This window comes from Physeter macrocephalus, chromosome 2, assembly GCF_002837175.3.
Source record: "Physeter macrocephalus isolate SW-GA chromosome 2, ASM283717v5, whole genome shotgun sequence".
Lineage (NCBI taxonomy): Eukaryota > Metazoa > Chordata > Mammalia > Artiodactyla > Physeteridae > Physeter > Physeter macrocephalus.
This window is the reverse complement of record NC_041215.1, coordinates 29,291,809-29,314,460: the sequence shown is the minus strand read 5'-3', so window position 1 is coordinate 29,314,460 and position 22,652 is coordinate 29,291,809. Positions and strand designations below refer to the sequence as shown.

Genomic DNA, 22,652 nt, shown 5'->3' with positions numbered 1-22,652 from the left:
TGTAATTGTGTATAGAAAGGATAATATTTTCCAGATTACTAGGAAGAAATACATAGCTATCCCTTTGAGTCTTACTTTACTTTCAGAGAAAATTTGAAGCTAACCAAGGTGAGTAGGCTGTGCCCACTTCGCATCACAAACAACTAGACTGAAATGGTGTGAAAGTAACAAGATATCATTTTCTCTTTCCTTTTTGGTACCAGAAACATCTTACAGAGAATTTGGGTAAATTGTGCTCTTTCAAAGAAAATCAAGAAGAAATTGATTGATTAGTTAATGTTCATTAATAACTTATTCTGAGCTAAGTATTACAAAGTGTTCAAAACATGTACAAATCATAGACCCTATCCTCAGGGGGCTTCAAACTCATTGAGAAGACATACAGAAACATCAAAGTATGATCCCTACATGAAGCTTCTGATAAGTACTAAAGAAATGGTATATACCAGAATTTGGCAAATTTTTCTATAAAGAACAGATTAGTAATTATATTAGGCTTGCATTTTATATGGTCTCTGGGTCAACTACTCAAGTCTGCCCTTTTAGAGAAAAAGCCACTATAGACAATCATAAATGAATGGGTGTGGCTGTGTTCCAATAAAATTGTATCTACAGAAATAGATGGCAGGCTGTATTTGGAAGGAGGACCATGCTTTATTGACCTCTGGTATAGTCATTAAGTGGTGTGGGTATTCAGAGAACTGAGAGAGTTTAACAGTCTTCATGCAGTAGCCGGAGATTGAAGACTAAGTAGGAATTCTCTTAGTGGGAACACAGTGTAAACAAAAGCTGTGTATAATAAAAAGGCGTTGTGTTGTGGTGGGTGGGAGTAAATAGAAAAATTGGGCTTCTCTGTGAAAGCACCCTAAGAGGCAAGGGCATTTCCACTTCTGGCAAGCAACTGCTGAGAGATGAAATGCACAATATAGGTCCTGAGATGCATATTCCTAAAGCCATGGCGCCTGTTCAGGCCCTTTTGCCTTTCCACCAGGCTATATTTCTAGCCTATCTCTTTCTGCAGAATTGGCATTTCAGACTCCAGGGTACATGGATGTCAGCCTACAGGAAGAATGAAATTTGTTGTATGAGTGTTTAGGAGAGTTCCTTGGTGAGGTTTTCTCTATGTGGTCAAGAGTTGCACACCAATCTAAGTGACTGAGGTAGTTCTAAACGTCTATGTCTCTGATGACAAGAGCTCCCAGTTTAAGACAAACCCTTACGTCAAAGGGTGGCATTTCTTCTACTGTATTAATCAGAACACTAGTCTGGCTCAATGATTCCATAAAAATAGGGTTCTGTGGTACAAACTATGCTTCCTTTTGGAGACTGACCAGGTCCACTGGTAAATTAAAGGGCAAGAGAAGACCTGTTGCAGAGAAATCTGTTTAACTTGTAATAACCATAAATTTCCCAAACATTTGACCACAGAACCTTTTTCCGTGGAGCATCTATGAACATCTCATGGAACCCATTTTGTAAAACAATGCTTTAGGGAAACAAGTGTGGAAATAAATATTGCTAACAGTTACTAGTTGTGGCTTCAAGTTAACATGAAAGACAGGGTGGGGGATGAGAAAGAGAGAGAGTTTTAAAAGCTCAGATGACTCTTGAGGGATGTAAGTATAGGGTGGAACTGAGCCTTCTTATTTACTGTAGCCATTTGAATTCTTGTCCCAACCTACCCACAACCTTCTAATTTCAGGTGAACAGGAGTACTAAAATGCTGTGATAAGATAGCAAAAAAAAAGGGAGCAGAATACTTAAATATCTTTTCTTCTTTTCTTGTTGTTATTGATGTTAAACTTCTGTCTTTGTTCTCTTCTTCGTGGTCCTTCTGGAGCCTTTGTTTGAAAGCATGAAAATGATTGTCATCTGGAACGATTCATGGCAGGCAGAGCTGAGCTTAGCGGGAAAACAAACGTATGATTAGCAAGTACATAAACATCCCTATCCAGACCTAACTCCCCTCCTCTGTAGAGCAGAGGAGGGGCTGTGCAGAGGAGTGAGGCAACCAAGAATTTCGTTGAAGTATCTGGAGGATTCGCTGGGAAATTCTGTCCAATTTGCTGCAAACAAGTCAGACATTACAATCTAATTAAATTTAACCCTCTGTTGAAGAAGCTCTAGTTGGCATTTCATTTCAAAGCATTTTCTTTTTTTTTTTTCTTCTATGTGCTTCCGAAACGGCCTAATTGTAGGCACTGGATTGCTATTGAGTTTTGTCAGCTCGTTCACTTGGTATGTATTTATTTAGGATCTACTATACAACAAGTACTAGCAAATCAATGAAGAATTTGCCATGATCCCAGCACTGAGGGGCTGAGAATCAATATGGGGAGAGACACACAGAAGCTAGTAAATACAGCCAAGTGTTAAGATGCACGCTCGATATCTGTATAGGCAGAGGGGAATTCAAGGGAAGCAGTTGTCACTTCTACCTGGAAATCCCAGTAGTTTCATGCAAAGGGTGGTCTTAGAACCAAATCTTGAAAAATGAGCAAGTAGGGTGTTTGTCAGGCAGACAGGTATTCACATCCTCCAGACATCTGTTGCTGGTTAGTTCCATGTGCAGGTAGATGATCAGCAAATCCTTAAGCCCATCCCATCCTCATACTATCTTGTAGTTGAGAATATTGTACCATCAGTGATCTTCAAAGTGAAGCATGTGAACCCAGGGTGAGGGACATTGCAGGTGATCCACTAAAGTGTAGAAAAGGAACGTCACAACTTTAAAATTTTTATCTCATCCCTTTGAAGCGTCTATTTTTGAGTTTTATGAAGGGCATATGAATGTCATTATATATGTTTATAATTTATAAATAAATATACATATATTGGAGGTGTGTGGTGCAAATTTTTTACTGATGGAGTGCAGGATCCAGAAGCTTGTAGACCACCTGTATTTGTTATTCATCTATGAAGTGGTTGCAAGTATCTTAGGTTTTGTCTTTTTTGTTCAATAGACTATTCCTCAGTGTCTAGACATTAATTTTTTTTTTTTTTTTTTAGTAATAGTAACACACTATTTTATGCCTCTACCAAGTTCCAGGTTCTGAATTAGGCACTTTGCATAAAGTACCTCGGTTTACTTTTAGAATTGTCCTAGTGAGACTGGGAAAACTGCCCCAGTTTGTGATTGAAAAAGTGAGGAACATAGAAGTTTAGTAATTTTCCTCCATATTAGAAGGTGGCAGACCCGTGGTTGAAATTATATGTAGTCTGACTTAAATGCCAACATGCTGAACAATTAACAACTGCCTTTTCGGGGTCAATAAAAAGAAATTACTAACGTGCTTTCTTTGTTTTGTTGGAGATGATAGAAATTAAGTATTTAAAGCCTTTTACACTTATAATTTTACTATGAAAATGTGTATTCCTGTGAGTAAAAGTGAACTCTGATGCTTATTAGATTATTCAGCCTTTTATACTTGCATTTGATTTTTGAAAATGTATCTCTTCTTTGACCTGGAAAGAATTATCCATCTCTAGTCATTTATCATAAATAGAAAATATTTATTTAGAACTTACTATATGTCAGACACTGTAAAAAAATATTTTCCCACAACAGCAAGCCTCCAGTTAAGTAACTACTTAGAGTAATAGCTAGTGGGTGATAAAGCCAAAATTCTAACTCAAGCAGTATCTTTGGCTTTGGAACCCATGCTGTTAACCATTAGGCTGTGCTCCCTCCCCACAAAAAGGCATAAAGTTGCCTCAACAAGAATATTCATTGCAATGTTGTTTGCAATAGTGAAAAACTGAAAGCAACCTTAATAGCCATCAACAATGTCCATCACTGTGTTCCATTCCCTGTGGTAATCCATGTGGAATGGAATACAGTAAATACTATGCAGCCAATAAAAATGCTAACTGTACAGTACTGGTTTCTTGGAGCCACCATAACAAATTACCACTTACTTGGTGACTTAAACAATAGGAATTTATTGTCTCACTGTTCTGGAGGTCAGAAGTCCAAAATCAAGGTATCATCAAGGTCAGACTCCCTCTGAAGCCTCTAGGAGAGAGTCCTTCTTTGCCTCTTCCAGCTGCTGGTGACCCCAGGTGTTGCTTGGCCGGTAGCCGCATCCATCCAATCTTTACCTCATCTTCATATGGTCCTCTCCCTCCGTCTCTCTGTGGCCAAGTCTCCCTCTCCTTTACTTAGAAAGATGCCAGTCATTGAATTTAGGGCTCATCCTAAATCCAGGATGATTTCATCTCTAGACCCTTAACTAATTAAATTTGCAAAGACACCACTTCCCAATAAAGTCACTTTCTGAGGTTCCGGGTGGACATTAATCTGGGGGGGACACTACTCAACTCACTATAATAATTTAAACCTATATTTATTGAAATACAAAATGATATATTATTAAGTAAAAAAACCCATTAAATTGCAGCATGCCTAATATGAGTTCATTATTATAAAAAGTATACGCTAACATGTGTGTATACATACGTAGAAACATGTGTAGAAGAGTATCCCCCAAAATGTTAATATTGATTATCTCTGTGTAGTAGGATTATGGATGATTTTTGCTTTTCTCTCTATACCATTTTCTATACAGTCTGAATGCTTTGCTGTGAAGAAAAAAATAATCAGAAAAACAATTTCTAATTTTTTAGAACATATCTATATTCGACTCAAAAATTCCCAAACACTTTAATGACACAGTATGAAAACCTATTGGTCTAATACTTTTGATGCTTACAGAAAATCACTTGGGGGAAAATCATTAGAAAGGATTTTGCTTTTTGTTTGCACAGAAAAATGCTTTATCAGCACTTCCCATGTTCCTAACCTCAAGTCCTTTGTCATCTCCAACCCCACCCCATCGTATTGACTACAAAAAGCCTCTAAACCCAATTTTTTACCTCTTGGTTATAGTAACACATCTGTTTTTTTGTCCATAGAATTTTCAGATATTAGGCAAAGGGTTTTAAAAATCTTTTACAATGTGAAACAATATCCCTTTAACTTTTCCATATGCAAGATCTCATCTTCCCACCAATATTGTGACTCAAAGAAAAGATTGTGTCACACTTTTTTGTCTTCTCATATTGTGGTTGCCTGTCTCTGATGCATAGAAGTCAGCTAAGAAAATATGTGGTTTCTGAAAGACTAATGTCTCTATATAAAGGTACCCTTTAAAAATAAATATTCCCGTAATTGCCTAATGTTTTATGAGAAATTGAAATGCTTTTCTCAGTATACCTATTGTGTTTTGCAGAAAATCTGCTGCTTCTCTCAACATACTAGGTGCTGATTCATTACTGTCAGCTATTTGGATGGGATTGTTTCTCTGCTTGTTATTTCTGCAGTCAGAGTTCCAATCCCTTGGGACGTTCAGACTATTTTTGTCATCACCTTTGCAATTTAGTTTCATGTTTTGCAACACGCAAAATACTTTGGGAGGCTCTTAACATTTAGAATAATGTTGAGAATATCAACAGATCTATATAGTCAAATTTACTATGAGGTCCTTACCAGGCTGAGAACTCTCTGAGGACACAAACTGGGTTTTCTTCCTTCTTATACCCTCATGTTTGTAGCCAGTCTGGCCCATAGCACTCACTAAATGAGCTTGCTTATGTGGCTTCCGAGATGCTAGACTTCCCATAAGCCTCATTAAGCTGAAACTCAGCATATTCTTTTTCCATCAGGGATGGGCAGTGACAGTGCCTGGCAGAGCCCGAGGAGAAAAAAGTCCAGCACATCCTCCTTACCCTGCTTCTGAGTATGCAAATTTGTCCCTGGGATGTAGGCCATGTCTTGACCTCAGCTCTGGGCACACTTACTTTTAGGCTATGATTTAGAGATGCAAGAAGATGAGCAATGAGAGAAAGAGTTTCTTCAGTGAATATGAAAAGGATTAAAGATCAAGGATATAGCACCAATTCCCTATCTATCTCACCCCAGTCATCAGCTAGGCAAAGCATGTAGAACAACCTCTCTGCCTCCATGCCCCACCCCTGCACGTTCTTGAGAAGGACACTCTGTGTGGCCCCTGGGACCAGCAAACCCACCGCAGACACACCCAGACCATGTCCGTGAATCCTACCAACATCTGGGACCCATGTCGTGATCAACTGTATTTAACTGTTATTTGGTGACTGTGTTTTGAGTGGGGAGGCTGAGGCTAGCTAGGGCTAAATGGACTCAGGTTTTCTGGAAATCAGGCACAAACACTGCATCCGATTTTCCCCGCAGAGACTGTGAGAAGCCCAGAGGAACTTTGGTTTACAGAATGGGGGCAGCTGCTGCCTCAATGCAAGAGGTAATTCCTTCAGCAGAAGTAGTAAGGCAGAGTCTTACGTGTGGAGGAAATGCTCTATCCCTTTCCCCGACCATATAAAAGATTGAGTGCCGAAGCTGGTTGAATGTTCATTTTGTGATTACTGGCATGAGTGAGCTTGGTATTGTTTCAGCAATTGTCTCTCAGAGAAAGGAGGTAACATTGGTTAAAAAGGTCATTGCGTGGCTCCATCCAGAACAGCCCTCAGGGTACAGGAGTAGGGCAGACCTCCTTGTTAGAAGAATTAAAAAAAAAAAAAGAAAAAGAAAAAGAAAGCAGTTGAGTCAGTTGGGATGCTGAATTACTGAACAACATTCTGCATAATTATTGGAGCAGGAAAGAAACGCCTGTGTTGTTTGAATCGTTTCTTGCTTCAAAAGAAAAGCTAAAAAAAAACCCCGATAAAGTCAGATGTAAAATTTCTGTTTCAAGACTCCCAGGTGACACTGATAGATTCCTGTTAAACAAAAAAGATGTTTTCTGAAAAATAAAATAAAATCTTATCGCAAAAATAGCAAAATTGCAAAGGAGGGAAGAAAAGTAACCTCAGATTTGCGAGAAATATCAATCTTCAAAGTCCATTATCCAAAGACTTTGTACATCAATACTTGATTTGAATTATGGAGCTGGGTTGTACTTTCATTTACATGGTATTTCCCCAAGTAGCCAGATAATATCAATACCTTGCATTTATACGACGATCATCTTCCCAGATGGCTTCATTAAATTGTATGTTTTATGAGACCCACTTTCTGAAATGTGGTCATCTCTGAATGAGAATGATGCTCCCGGGTAACTTGGGGCAAGGGAAAAATCGTGTTTTGCATGTATGTGTCTATCAGTGCTCATAAAAATCTTTAGTCAGCAATCATTTCCTGAGCATCTGTGTGGGCAGAGCCCGAGACAAAGCTCTGTATGGTAACATACGGAAGATTAAAAGGTGTGGTCCCAACCCTCCAATACCTCAGTCTCTATTAAAGGCAATTTTTCCATTTCACAAATGTGAAAACTTGAGACCAGAGAAGTTTAGAGAATTGGCAGAGATCATATGGTATAATTTTCCAGAAGTGGTAATCCTTATTTCCAGGTTTGGATGTGAGTAGTTTTGATAATAACATCCAAAAATGTTTAAAATATCTCAAAGATGTATTTAAGTGGAAAGGTTAAGGCTTGGATTTTACTTAAGGAAGAAAAGACCATCACCAAAAAAAGAAAATGAGGAAGGGTCTCACATGAAGCCATGCCTAGCACAGTGTTTGGCACATGACAGTCACTCCGTAAAGATTATTAGGAATTTACCTTGTGCGGATAAATTGATCATAGCCTTTTCTTGAGAACTTAGGTTTTAATGAGTTTGAAGGGGGGGGGTAGGGTGGTGAATGGAGAGGGTAGGAGTAGTAGGTACCAAAGAAGGGAAGAAGAAATAGTCAAGAGTGAAAAGAAAGCAGAAAAGAGAGCCTATGGGACTGGGAAACCCTTGTCTTCCTTATAATCTCTCTCAGGGACTTCACTGATGTATAGTGTACTGCATATCTGGAGATATGGGGATATAAGATTATTTTATATAAAATACCTACAAGATCATACATCACAGTAGAAATTCTAACCCTAATACTGATCTCCTTGGGATTTGGGGCAAGTTGCTTCACTTAGCTGGGTCTTAGATATCCCATCAGTTAAACAAGGGTATAGACTAAATGACCTCTAAGATAATTTTCTGTGTATAGAATTCTGTTTGTCTACATAAATGAGAATATGGGACCATTTAGAACAAGAAGTGGGGGAGTGATTGTCCTGACGCTTACTGAGCTTATGAAAGAAGGGACGATGTTAAAATCAAAGGTCTAGTGACCTTTTCTTAATGTACTACTACAGTCTGTTCAACACCTCAGTCTCCTGATCCAAATATATTGGATTCTATTCTGTCAACCTTAAAAGACCGTATCCAACTTCAGATGCATTTAGAATGATGGATGATTTATCTTTGTTCTAGATTTCTGTATTTTTTTTCTTTCCTGAGCTGAGATCTTCAACGATGTCTAACTCGTGGTTTTCTCAGTAATAAAAATTTAAAAATTTTTAGTTAAAAATAAAACTACAAATGTTAACGATCTTCTTCAACGATGTCTAACTCGTGGTTTTCTCAGTAATAAAAATTTAAAAATTTTTAGTTAAAAATAAAACTACAAATGTTAACTAAAAAACGTTATCTATGAAACATTCTAAATTTCCAAAACTTTTCCCACAAAGTCAAGTTGCTAAATTATACATTAAAATTATAAGTGCTAAAAGAATTCAGAGAGTAGAAAGATCATTATGGTTATAGGTAATCAGGAGAAGCTTCAAAGTAGAAATAGGGCTGCAAGTTTGGCCTTGAGGACATTTAAGCCTGGAATTGTTGGAGAAAGAGGCTTTCTAGTTCTAAGAGTATCTTACAAAGAGCAGGACTTCTAAATGCAGGTCTAAGGACCATTCTGGTCCAAGAAGTTTTCACTGATCATGACTAACAAAAAAATTCAAGGGCAATGCAGTGAGTATGTCTGAAAACTAAACGTAAGCAATTTAGAGGACTCTTATTTTGAGACAGTGTCTTTCCTTCATTTTAGTGTTAACATGCCCTTTCGTAAAATGTTAGTGGTTGTAGATGTTTTTATTTTGTGAAATAATGGCGTCAAATTTGGCCTCCATGTGACGGTCTCTCTCTTTCCCTTTGAAATTTTACTGACCCGTGAAATCCAAAGATCTGGGCACCACCAGTTAGGTGAGCATTTCCTGACATGTGGCCTTTCCTATAGCCCTCCCCCATGCAAGCCAAGAGGTTGAGGACAGCTTTCCAGCATGGGTAAGGACCATTGTGTCTTAGGATTTTATTTCCCTGTTCCTGTGATGTTGTCATGGCAGTAAATGCTGTGCAGCCTTAGCCATGATGCTGATAGAGTTAAGCTCGTTATGCTGGACCTAGGACGTGTCCCAGGCCTTTCAATGACATAGCAACCTAGAAAACACCAGCTGCTTTGTTGACTTTTACTCTATTTTAGAGCTCCATGCCACATTGGCAGCAGAAGCGCTGCCAGCCTGTTTACCAAAGTCCCTGCTTTGTACTGATTAAATAAAAGCACTCTTTCACAACTCTTCCTCATTCCGTTGATGGAGAATGCCTGATCCTTGGATTTCCACTTTAGTACAGGCATGCAGAATTCCTTCCTCAGAAGCCAATCTTGGGTATTTAAAATGCCCCTTGACTCCAACATACAGGGTGGGACCACCCCTCTAAGCCACCGCATAAACACTCATTCCCCTCTGGAGGAAACACACGTGGGGACACAGTGTTTTAGTACAAAGCTTTATGGTTTTCCATTTCCACAGCTGTCCCTGTGTCTCCTGGCCCCTTGCTAAGGAGCACATGTAAGGAAATTTTTAATGGTGATCCTAGGGCTGGAGCTATTAAAAAAAAAAAGCTAATGAACTTTCTATATTCTAATAGATGTTTTGCTATATATTTTAGTATTTGTATTTTATTATATGTTTAATAGGCAGCACATTTTATACATGTTTTTATCAGCTCACTGTGATCTTTGAGCTTTTATGGGGGAAAAAGATCTTAGAAACACAAACTCTGATTTCATGTTTCTCAATTCAAAGATGAAGGAAAACTAAGGCCCAGATTAGGTAGTGACTAGCTCAAGGTCACCCAGCTATTTAGCTGAAGTGCAAGGACTTGAAGTTGATCTAGTGCTCTGTCTCCTACCTTCCTCCAATACCCCATTGGAACTGAAATCATTGCAATAGCCACTGCCAAGAACTTAACAATGGATATTTGATGGTGGCCCTTTAAGTCGGTACCAGGGTGGTTTTCAGTTTTTCCCTTCATCAGCACAGGAAGGCAAGGACATCGCACAGACTCTAAATATTTCATGCTAGCTCTGGATTCCCTTGGTTTTATATTTCTGACTCTTCCCTCAGTTTCTTGTAGGGCTTTATGATTTAATTTAATTTCAGCTTATGGCTAGCTTTGGTACCCAGAAGAGCGGTAATTTGTCCTTTAAATTATTCACCCAGGGGAGTCAGTGTTCTTAGAAAGTGACAGCGGGGAGAACCCAGAAGCTTTGTCCCCTCAGAGGGATACACAACACACACTGATACCTCACTCACTTGTTCTCCCACCACAGTACCTTATCTCCTGTGTCCAGCCCCGGTTCCTATAATGCTTTGTATTTCTGCAGAGCTTTTCACATTCACAAATAAAGCAATTTAGACAGTATTTACACACTGACTAGTGACTAATTATACACCTACAAGCACTGCAATCATTCTGGACAAGCAGCATTCCTCTACATTAGGTTCCCTGTAGGAACGTGTCTGTGAGTTATTTGTGGAGAGAAATTTGGGGCAACAGTCTTGGCTCCTACATTCAATTGTTCAACGTAGCGGAGTTTATATAATCTAAGATGCACCTCTGGACTGTGCAGCTCAGAGCTGAACCAGGGGCTAGAAGGTTTACAAAAGAAGAGAAAAAAATGGGTGACTGTGACCCTAGAGGATCTTATGAAAACTGCTGATGAAACCAGGAAAACAACACACAAAGAACACATGGTGTTATAAAAGTCACCTGCCAGGGTGTTTGGTACAGATATACAGGTGCTGTTTCATGCAGAACTGGAGTACAGGATGGAGGTAATTATTGTAGTTTTCAGTTAAAAGGATAACAGCTGAATAATATTAAGAGCTACCATTTAATGAGTGCCTAACCTGTACTAAATTCTTCCCACGTATTCTTTCATCTAATCCCACATCATCCCCATGTATCACATAAAATTTACTAAATTTTACTAAGAAGTGAAATCACATTCTTCAGATTACCTGGATAGCTAGTAAGGGAGAGCGGGAATTTAAGCCACGTCTGTCTGACCATGCCGTTATACCTTCTGCGCCCTAAGAGGGGTGACGAGAGGCAAACACCTAGTGTGTATGTGGAAGTGGATTACGCACACAGAAGAAGGAAAGGATTGGTAGCATTCCATTTATAGGGACGCTAAGAAAAGAAATTAAACATTTTCAAAGTTTAAGTTTTGGCAATAGAGTGGGGTAGGAGCAATGGAAATGCTCCTGATAAACTGATTTGGGTTCAGAGGGTCTTCTCTGATGAATCCAAACAGAAAATAGACAAGCAGTCATGTTCAAAGACTAAACAGCCATGTAAGTCTGTAAGAATGTTACATGTTAATGTCCAGAATGAAGGGAGCCATGTAAAACATGTGAAATCATCAAAAAGGACTTGTCCAGGGCTTCCCTGGTGGCGCAGTGGTTGAGAGTCCGCCTGCCGATGCAGGGGACACGGGTTCGTGCCCCGGTCCGGGAAGATCCCACATGCCCCGCGGAGCGGCTGGGCCCGTGAGCCATGGCCGCTGAGCCTGCGCGTCCGGAGCCTGTGCTCCGCAACGGGAGAGGCCGCAACAGTGAGAGGCCCGCGTACGGCAAAAAACAACAACAACAACAAAAAACAAACAAACAGAAAAGGACTTGTCCACTTATGTGGAGGAGGAAAAGCAAGTGACAGATGCCTTTGCTGCATGGTGCCTGGTCTCTGTTCTCTGGGCTCTGCTTATCTGGTACGGTGTTTTAAAATCTTGTCTGCAAATCTTCTGACACTGCTCTCCTTGAGAGGTGGCATCTATGGCTCCTCTCTCTGAATCTGGGCCAACCCTAGTGAGCAGCTGACCAACTGAGTACGGCAGAAGTGATACCCTGTGACTTAAAGGTGATGCAGCTGCTCCCTGGTTGGATACACAGCAATGAATAGCCGGGATACCTGGTGAGGATGTCAGATCCAAGCGTTATCACCCTAAAGAAAGAACCCGGTGGCTGAAGAGAAGCATTTCCCCTTGGGAGACCCAAGGGTTAGGAGCAAAGAGAGAAGTCAAGGTATGAGAACGATCAGGTCTAAGAAGGCAAGTAGAAGTGAGTGAAAAGTACAAAGAAGTCACAGAGTCAGGCTGAAACCAGGTCAGACTGTAGAGTGCAAATGCTCAGGGTGAAGTTATGAACAATACAAATGTACGTGGTTCAGGACTGAGGTGGTGAGTCACAGATGGCCCAGAAAGGTGCCCATGGTTTAAGGAGCCTTGTAGACCCAGACATTCACAGTGCTAAAAGAGAAAAGGAAGAAAGCAGAACTGCTTATCTGCTTTAATTCCTATGTTTTCTCCAGCTGAAAGACTGTCAGGGAGGGAAGGAATGTGTAAGACTCGTTAGGTGCTGCCTGCAAAATACATCGGTGTTTCATGACATTCATGATGGGGTGCCTTTCTTAGACACTGAAAGAACTTTGGGACAAAACAGAGGGATTCCTGTCAATAATTTCTGAAGCATCCTGAGAATTAGGGATGACTGAAAATGCACAACGTCTTCCTCTCAATACAGAGGTGAATCCTGCGAACTCCGGAGATGGGCTGGACATCTGAGACCAATTATTAAGGAGATGATGTGTAAGCCTTTGGCAAAGAAAACAGCATAAATTAGTGAGGATGAAGTGCTTAGCTTCAACTTCTACATGAACTTACCAACTTCTAACGATAGCACTCTGAATGTGAGTTGGGTGTACAGTAGGCAGAGTTCTTTCTGGTGAATGGACTTATGTCAACTAAAAGGCAGGGCTCTCTCTAGAGCCCAACACAGGCCTCTGGGCTTGGCGCTGTACTACACAAATTGTTTACTAAGGACTTGGAATAAGATTATGATAGCATGATGGCATGCAGATACAGGCTGTAGGTAACACAAAGCTGAAAGGTATTATGTTAAATGGTGGAATTTGTACCCCAGAGATCTTTATAGGTAGTAGCTATGAACATGGTTTAAGAAGAAGAAATTCAACCCTTTTGAATTATAAACCCTTTCGTTTAGGCATCCACCCCTCACCCTCAATGGACAAGGTGGAAACATCCAAAACAGCCCCAATTCTACTCACAACTATAAAAGAAAAAGATAACGAAAATGTGGTTTGTGCACGTGGAAAGGATTTAAGAGTTGTTTAAATTTAACAACTCAATACAACTTAATAGTGGGACGTAGCTGCCAAAAAATGCTACCGTGATAGAACATTGTGTTAAAAGAAGTATCCAAAACAAGGGATGTTAGGATGCAACTCTGGTGTTTGTTCTGGAAGTAACCCTACGGCAGGTAAATTGACAGACTGAAGTATGTCCAGAAGAAAGCAACAGTTACAGAAGGGGGCAGAGAAACTGTGCTATGGAAAATGAGTAAAGAAACAGTATATTTAGCCAGATTTACAAGAATCTGTGGGGAGTGTGGAGTGGGAGGAAAAATGAACAATTTAAAAGCTGTCACATGGAATGGAATCAAGAGGTGGGAGCCATAGAGAAGCCGAGTCCAGTTGAACCCCAGGAGGAACTCTCTCATACCTGGAGCTGTGTGTGCAAAGATGAAGAGGCAAGAAAGTCCCAATCCTGGAGACATTCAATAGAAGTAAGGCCATTTGTCAAGATGTATATCAAAGTCATTAATAATACTACCCACAAAACTATGATCTTTTATGACTTTATCAGATATATTCCTTACAACAGGAAGTATTGGGTTGGCCCAAAAGTTCGTTCGGGTTTTCTGTACCATCTTATGGAAAAACCCGAACGAACTTTTTGGCCAACCCAGTGCTTTAATGATGAGGAAATGGAGGATCAGAGAAGTCAGGCATCTTGCCAAAGAATACCCAGCTGGTGATAGAGAGCAGAGACCAGAACGTAGATATGCCTCCTTCTAAAGAGTGCTCACGCTTTTCCACTAGTGCAGGCTTCCTCAAAGAAAACTGAGCTCTAGCAGAGGGTCAATCTTTAAAATCACAGAGGAGCTATGAGATCTACTGGAGCTAAGGTGTCCAATAAACCCTCCGAGAATATTAAGCATCACCAGGACTCTCCAGGCCATCACTGAGCAACATATACTATTTCTCAGTTTGGAATGTCTTTTCTACTGATGGTTCTGTCATACTTCAATACTAAAATTAATTTTATGAATCTAAGATCTGTTTCTGAAAAGTCTTAAGTTCTTTTAATTTTCTGTCCTCATTATTAAAGCATTAATTCCTAGCCTTAAGAAAAAAGCCAGGCTTCTCAAATTCCCAAGGAACTAAATTTAAGTTTTTTAATTAAAAGAGTTTATCGAAGTAGAGTTGATTTATCATATTGTGTTAGTTTCAGGTGTACAGAAAGTGATTCAGTTATATATATATTTTTTCAGATTATTTTCAATTATAGGTTATTACAAGATGGTGAATATAGTTCCCTGTGCTACACAGTAAAGCCTTGCTGCTTATCTATTTTATGTATAGTACTTTGTATCTGTTAATCCCATACTCCTAATTTATCCCTCTCCTCCCTTTCCCCTTTGAATTTAAAAGCATTTCAAATAATTTATTTCTATGGAAAATTATTTTGATAGTTCCTGTTTTGGGGAAATCTAAATCCCAAAAGAAATCTAAATTCAAGCCCTTGAATTTCTATAGGTGTGTTTTATGTCTATTACATCACCTACCTTATACATATTTCTTTTGGGAAATTTTAAACTATTTAATCATTTGTGTCCTCCATCTGTTATCAGATAAAATCCTCTGCTTTTATATATATATATATATAACTGGCAAGTCAGAGAAAATTCTCTGCTACATTTTTCAGCCCCTTATAAAAGCAATATACCCTTTTAGACAACTGTGAGTCTAGCTTAAGTTCAATAAGAGCTTAGAATACACCTATTGCCTTCGGGAGAGTGAAAGCTGTATAAGCCCCTCCTGTGTGATTCAGTTTGAATGAAGGAGTATTGCAGAGCTGGAACGGCAGTGTGGTGAATTAGCAGGAGAGAAATCCCTTAGAAAGTACCTTGTTATGTTTTTTGACCTCAACTTGTATGGGCCCTTGTAATAATTAATAGCTAGTGTGGCCTCTTTTTTCCTGGTCTCTATCATTGCCTCTCTGACAAATAGTTTATAGTCTATAATCTTTCCAGTTGTCTTCTCACCCTGATGTTTTATGCCTCAGTGACTTTGTCTCAGAGTTTGTATTTTGCATTTCCTTGTTCATCCATGGTGACCTTGTTTGGGCTTTGTTCAGTTTATTTGTTGCCTGATGATACATACCAAGGCTTACAGGGACCATTTGACTTTATATACATTGACTAAAGTCAATTTATTGACTTTAGTCATCACTGCTTCCTAACAGACCCGAAAAACACCCTGAAAGGGTTACAGCAAGGCCAGTACTAAATGGTGAATACCCTTCTCATTGCCCTCTTCTTTCAGAGTATTGGAGGTTCTACCTGTCCTGTTCCCCTTCCTGCCCCCCTCTTTGACCACATTTTTTTTTTTTTTCTGTAGCCAGCATTGATCATCACATCACTAATCATCACGGATTGAAGCAGTGCAACCATGAGAATTCAGGTTAGTTTGCCGGCTTCTGACTAGATTGATTTATAAGCACCTCTGTCATTCCTCTTTTCTTCCAGTTTGCTTGAATGTGGTATAGAGCGAGCTACCAATTAAAAAAAAATTACAATTAAGCTAAGGTCAGTAATTGCAGTAGACATTTAATGAGTTTACATGCAAGAAGATAAGCATCCCTATTATGAAATCACCTCACATTTGTAACTATTATCGAAGAGTGGGTGATCTCAGCGTACAGAGTTATGAAATGATAAATAACTTATATTGAGTATGCTGGGCATATTATTAAGAAAATGTATAAAAGCTTTACCTACAAATATACCAAGAATTATCTATTACTGTCTCAGAGTCTGTTAAGCTAATACAGTAGAAAAAATGTCTTTTACATGATCTAAAAGATGTAAAGCATGGTCCTGAGATCAAGATGAATTCTATTTTAAAAAAAAAGAAAAAAGAGCACAGGATTAGGAATCAAAGATCTGATTGCTCTTCTGACCCAACTAATAATAAACCTTGGGCAAGTCCTTTCCCTCTGTGAGCCTCCCGGTCTCCTCCCAGAGCTGACAGAGGATGTAAGAAGAACCTGAAACAGTCTCACAAAGAGAACAGACTTTTGGCTGGGGTGTGGGCAGGAGGGGAGGGAAGGGAAGGACTGGGAGTCTGACATGAGCAGGTGCACACTAGTATATAGAGGATGGATACACAACAAGGTCCTCCTCTATGCAATACCCTGGGATAAACCATAACGGAAAAGAATATGAAAGAGAATAGATATCCGTATGTAACCGAGTCACTTTGCTGTCCAGAAGAAGCTAACACAGTATTGTCAATCAACTGTACTTCAATAAAATAAAAAAAAAAAAAAGAAGATCCCGTACTCAGAGTAGAGTAAAAGCCCCCTTTCCCTGGCAGAGCCTCCTGCATTCCCGCGGCCGGCTGCCCCAGGCTCTTGTGGCCCCAGCAATTAGGCTGTGTGTCCACCAAGAGTTCACTGTGATTGTTACCAGTTGTGTGGTTGGAATTACATAAAGTAATACAAAATTTGTAATTTGATGAAATGAAAACATGAAAAGGGTGGTTTTTGTTCCTATGACAAATAAGTTGAAAGCTCTGGATACTTGGTTAAGATGAGTGTTACGAAAGAAACTTCTAGATGTATTAGATGTGGGCTTGGTATTTGGAAAAGACTGGAAGAACCTTTAGAAGGGTTCAGTTCACAGGCATTTTGGACCCTATGGTTCTAAGACCACTTTAAACAAAACTAGAGACAGGAAGTTTTTGTATTTACTGGGGTGGAGTGAATTTGGAACGCAAGTTTGCCCGAAGGCCAGCTTCTGGCTACATTTCCACAGGTACTTATTTCGTACCTTTGAATTTCCCGCTGCTCCACTCATTTCCGCCTGTGGGTGGCGCGTGGGATTACTTCACATGGTCAAAGGTGCTGTTCTTCGGGGTCCTGCGTTTTCAGTTTGAGGTTTCTAACGCCAAAAGTTCGCAGCCAAGATGTTACCTTGTCTCTTGTCTGAAAAGTCTGCCAAAACAGAATTTCAGTTTCTCCCAATCAGCAAATAATTTCAGGGCAAGAGTGGCTTCCTTGCTCTGCTTACTTTCCTGGGGTCCCATTTCCCTTAGATTTTAGCCTGCGAATCCCTCTTTATCTTTTCGGATGTTTGATGCTTTCAAGGTCCTCCTTAAAATACATTCCAACAAACGCTGTTTCCAGCGGGAGGTTTTTTCTTTATAACCTGGCCCACGTTAATGTGCTCTATAGACTTTCTGCAGGTCACCTACTCATGATTCTTGCTGAGAAACCACACTGCCTTCCGAAATTGGCACGTCCCTCTGGAAGAGGCTGGTGCCAAGTCTGAAAGCTTAGAATGCCATAACTCAAACTTTTTCCTAAAGTAAAACTAAAACCACTGGGCTCCTCTGCATTACATAATTCTGTCTCCAACATGCTAAAAGAACCAATAAATTTTAGATGGACAAATTGGTGGATAGATAATGATTTTACCTCTATTTCTTGATGTTTTTTTCTTACCTTTTCAGTATTTTGAGGCAGCTAAATTTACATAAATCATCTAATCAGTGCTTTCCAGTAAAACTTCATGTGATGATAGAAGTGTCCTATAATCTGCACTGTCCATCACGTGGGTTATTGCACTCCTGAGATGTGGCTAGTGTAACTGAGGACCTGAATTTTTATTTTATTTTAATTAATTTAAATAGATGCATGTGTCTAGTGCCTGCTGTATTAGACAGTACAGATTCTAAGACAAATTTCTTTCTGCTCCTTCAGGATAAACACTAGTTATATAAGAAGTCTATATAAAAATAGTTTTCTGATCACAGTCTTCTCTCCAGATGCTACGTACGTAGTTCATGAAACCAAAATAGTAGCAACCACTATTGACGTAAAACAAATAAACGCAACAAAATTGTAATTAACCCAACAAATATTTATTGAACTCGTATTACAATACAAACCAGGCACCACCCTAGGCACTGAAAAGTGTGCCATATGCCCTAAGAGCGTGCTTTCTATGTAGATGATTATGGATTGATTGATGACAGAGGATTTTATAAACAGCTTTCACCGTAAAATGCAACTTCATTACTTCAACTTCCCCTAAACATATTAGAGAGGGATGTTTGACAGTATATAAACAACCACTAGCTCTGTGAGATGCTCCGAAGGGGGGAAAAAAACAAATGTTTCATGGAACAAATTGTGTCCTGGAATATTACAGGGTCTCAAAATTCCCATATTGACAATATCTGTTTAATTTTTTCTAATCCAATGCTTACCACATATGAGCACAGAATCCTATTTTTCTCCACAAATTCCTGTTAATATTAATTCTACGGAATACATTTTGGGAATTGGAGATTTATGCTAAGGAATTTTACAAGGCATAAATAAGCAAAAACTCTGGATAACCTATGATAGCTTTTTTCAAAGTAGTGTTTGCAGATCTTTAGAGGACATGAGTACATTCTCAGTGGTCCATAAATGTACTGGAGAATTTTTAAATGATGTGATTTTAATTACATGATAACCTTCAAATATTAATAGAAGCATGTTGTGAATCATGTTGATAAACATGTTCTAGCAGAGCACTGCTACATGATTTCTCTTAAGATTGGATTCTAATTGTCTTACATTGATTAAAAAACAACAGAGATGGATTTATATTATCATTTGCTCTAAATGAAGGCCAAATAATGGTAGGGTTGACTGTACAAATAAAGGTTTAATAAAGAGAAGTAGTGACAGAATTGGGCCATCACATGATAAACAGTAATAAGAGCATGTTTTATCTCAAAATAATTCATTCTGTAGCAACTACTTCAGTCTTTATGGAAATGCTTCAGTTTCAAAAAACACCTTTCACATTACTATAATTTGAAGCTTACTTATTTTATGCTTTTGTTCATATTTATTTTGCAAATGTTTTGGTTTATAGAAGTAGGAGTTAAGCCTATGGATTTTCTACCTAGTTTTATGTTTAGAACATTATAATTTTTGTAGGTTTAAGTAACATTATCAAAATGACTGAAGTAAAAACTAGGGTTACATACAAATTATTTATGTGTGAAAACACTGTTGTAGGATATTTCTGTTACAGTTCTCAATGCATCATATAGCATTCTTAAATATTTAGCCAATATTTAAAATTGGTTTGCATTCCATGGTTATGCATCATCTGTTAAATTTGCTGCGTGCCCAGGGAAGGTCTGGAAAGCATTAAAAGCTCATCATAGATAATCATGAGTTGACTGTGTTTAATATCACTGCAGATAAAAATAGCTTTATTGAACTATTCAAATACAGCAATGTCAGGTTTTGTGGCTTTTTTTCCTCTTGATCTCTATTGTCTTTTTAAAAAAATTCCATACACACTATGCAAGGCATGCCTTCAACTACCACCTGGAGGTCAAGGATTCCAGATCTCTATTTCTATCCGTTTGCTCACTTGAATTCCAGATGCACATTTCCAGTACTCTATTAGACATTTTTACCTAAATGTTCAACAAGTATTTCAAACTCGTTCGACCCCAGATTCAAGTCCTGTGTTCTTGTTCTAGATCAGTGGTGTTCACTTCCGCTCAGTCTGTCAAACTCAAAACTCTGAAGTCATCTTCCACTTCTTTCTTGACCTCACCCTCATGTCAGTGGTCAGCAAGGCCTGCCAATTCTCTTTGAACCCTCACCATTGCCTTAGTTCAGGCTTGTACCATCTCTCAGATGATGATTGCGATAGCTAGCTGCCTACGTAGATCCCCTGATGCACCAGTTACCTTCAGTGCCAATCTAGCTTAAAATAGGAAGAACATATCTGATCTCAATGACAGTCCTCAGTTGACTTGCTTCTGCCTACATGAGCTGGCCTAGCTTCATTTACTGAGACTTCTGCCTTAAAAGGCTGTGAATTTAATGAAGGCAAGGGCTCTGTCTTGTTCATTTTTATTTCTCAGTGTTTTACAAAGTTTTTAGTATGCAACTGGTGCTACATGTAGTTGAATGTTGACAGGGCACTAGTGAGTGGCTAAAAGCACAGGTTGTAGAATCAGACAGATGTGGGTTTAATTTCTCTCCTCTGCCGCTTAGTTGCCAAGTGACCCTGGGCAAATTAACTTTAAGACAGTGATTCTCAACTCTGGCTTCATATTAGGATTACACAAGGGATTTATTAAAAAGGCCCAGGCCCCCTCTTCAGTCCAATCAAATCAGAATACATGGAGGGTGAGGCTCAGGCACTAGAAATTGTAATAGATACACAGGTGATGTTAATATGCAGCCGGGGTGAGAATCGCTGCTCTTAGCCTTAATTTCTCATCTACTATATAGTAACTGTTTTGAAGGGGTTTTGAGCATGTGAAATGAAATGGAATTTAGCATAGTGCCCGGCACATCGTAAGCCATGAAATTAACACACAACCTCAATATGTAACCTTCTTCTCAATGGCTACCCACCAGCTGCTTTGCCTTCCTTTCAGTTCCTGGAATGTACCAAGATTTTGCAGCTTTAGTGCCTTCACACTTGCTCTTCACCCTGCTCTTAGAAGATCTCTACCTTCAAGTCACACCGGAAGTCATACCCAGTCCCCTTTCACAGTTTGGAGATGTTCATCATCTTTGTAGCACTTGTCTCAATTTGAAATTATACACTAATTTAACTATTTACTGTGTGTTTCCCCAACTGTACTGCAAACTTCACAGGGCAGGAAAGGTTTTGTTTTCCTCCTGAGGTCCAGTGCCAAGTGCCTGGGATGTGCATGATGTTCAGGTGATGGTTGTTGAGGGGTGAATGGATTAACAAATGATCCATCCTGTAATCTCAAAAAGGCAAAAATCCTTGACTTTTTGTGTCCCACAACTATATGTATTCCTATGTCAAAACACCACCAAAACTAGTACTAGAGTCTCTAGTGTTTTGGGTTCTAGGTACTGACTAGGAAAACTCCAGATGCTTTTAATTCGGGAAAGGCTTCCAAGTCCAAGGTTCTTAGAGGCTTAGTCATCAACCCTTGGACAATCATTAATGTTAGTCTAACAATATCTCACTTCAACAAGGCAAATAAACTTTTGTGGGTGTTTGTGTTAGCTAAGTAAAAAGGTTTTTGTTTTCTAGTTTACATTTTGTCCCGTTCAGTTGGGAAACCAAACAACATGTAAGGTTAATGGAAAAAACTTTTTTCTGAAGTCACAGAATTAGCAAATCATTGATACTTTTGCCTAAGAAGAGAACCTTAGAAATAATCTAGACCAATCCTTCATTTTACAAATGAGAACAAAAAAGCCTAGCGAAATCAATTTATTGGACATGATTATGCACTTGCTGTCACAGCGCCAGGTTTCAATCCTTCACCAGTGTTCTCTCAGCCATATTACACCAGCTTCAGAGTAACCCAAAGTTATTCTGATTTCTCAGCGTTCTTCATCAATTTATACTCTGGCATCAAGTAATTTGTGATTTTCATGTTTCCATGATAATAACAAATATCTAGTCCAAATTCATGAGTGTGACATTCAGATCTCATGTCTCAATACATCTGTCCACGCTCCAGGCTCCACCATCTATTTCATGTTTTTCCATCTCTGAGCTCCCAGAGAATGCACAGCTTCATCATATCTGCCTCCTTATCATGCATGAAAACTGTTCCCAAACTTAATCAGAAGACAGTGGCTCTCTGTATTTCTCCTGAGGACTTTGTATTCTGCCTCATACTGAAGTAGGAATGACTGCGTTAGATGGAAGAACCTTAGGAACTGGAGGCCACACAGTTTTTGCTTTTTAGGTCTTGTCCCTCCTTGCAATCAGTAAATATTTAAACTAAAACAAAGGTCTCTCCAGGCTAAAATCTTCCATAAGGATTTCATTAAAGGCAATTTTGAAGTGTTTGAAAAAGCTGGGTTAGAGGAGGCAAGACCTGGATGAACAGGACTCATGTTGCTTTAAAGAGAGCAATGATGTCAGGACATTTTGAAGTTATTGTCTCTTTTCTGGGTTCTTTTCTGGGTGCTTTTCTCCTTTCTTTTTAAAATTCCTCCTCCATTCAGTATAACCCACCCACAACCCTTTTTTTACTGGTAGCGTGAAAACCTACAGGAGAGAAATTTAAGACCTTTAGGAAACATTAGAGAAAACAAGAAAGGCCATATAAATACTTGCTTAGATGCATTTTGTTGCAAATTTAATTTCTCCTTCAATTTTCATTAATAAATGTACCAGTGAAAACGACGACTGCCCGGTCAGCAAACAACAGCAGATCTAGCAGCCTTTCACCACTCGACAGTCCACGCCTACAGCCGGCCGCTACCCTCGCGGAGACCGGAAGTCCTTTTGCCCCGGCTCGCGGGCCCACCATCTGGCACCGGTGGGAACCGGAAGTTATACTGCCCCGAT

The 22,652-nt window shown here is 39.3% G+C and overlaps 1 long non-coding RNA gene across 1 annotated transcript; it reads right to left on the bottom strand.

Moving 5' to 3' along the window:
* Positions 1-373: 373 nt before the first annotated feature.
* Positions 374-22,566, bottom strand: LOC114487986 (uncharacterized). The gene is made up of 3 exons (XR_003683599.1): positions 22,476-22,566; positions 17,109-17,272; positions 374-1,897 (listed from the first exon to the last, which is right to left on the bottom strand). It is a non-coding gene; the product is annotated as an uncharacterized lncRNA (long non-coding RNA).
* Between the last annotated feature and the right edge of the window lie 86 nt (positions 22,567-22,652).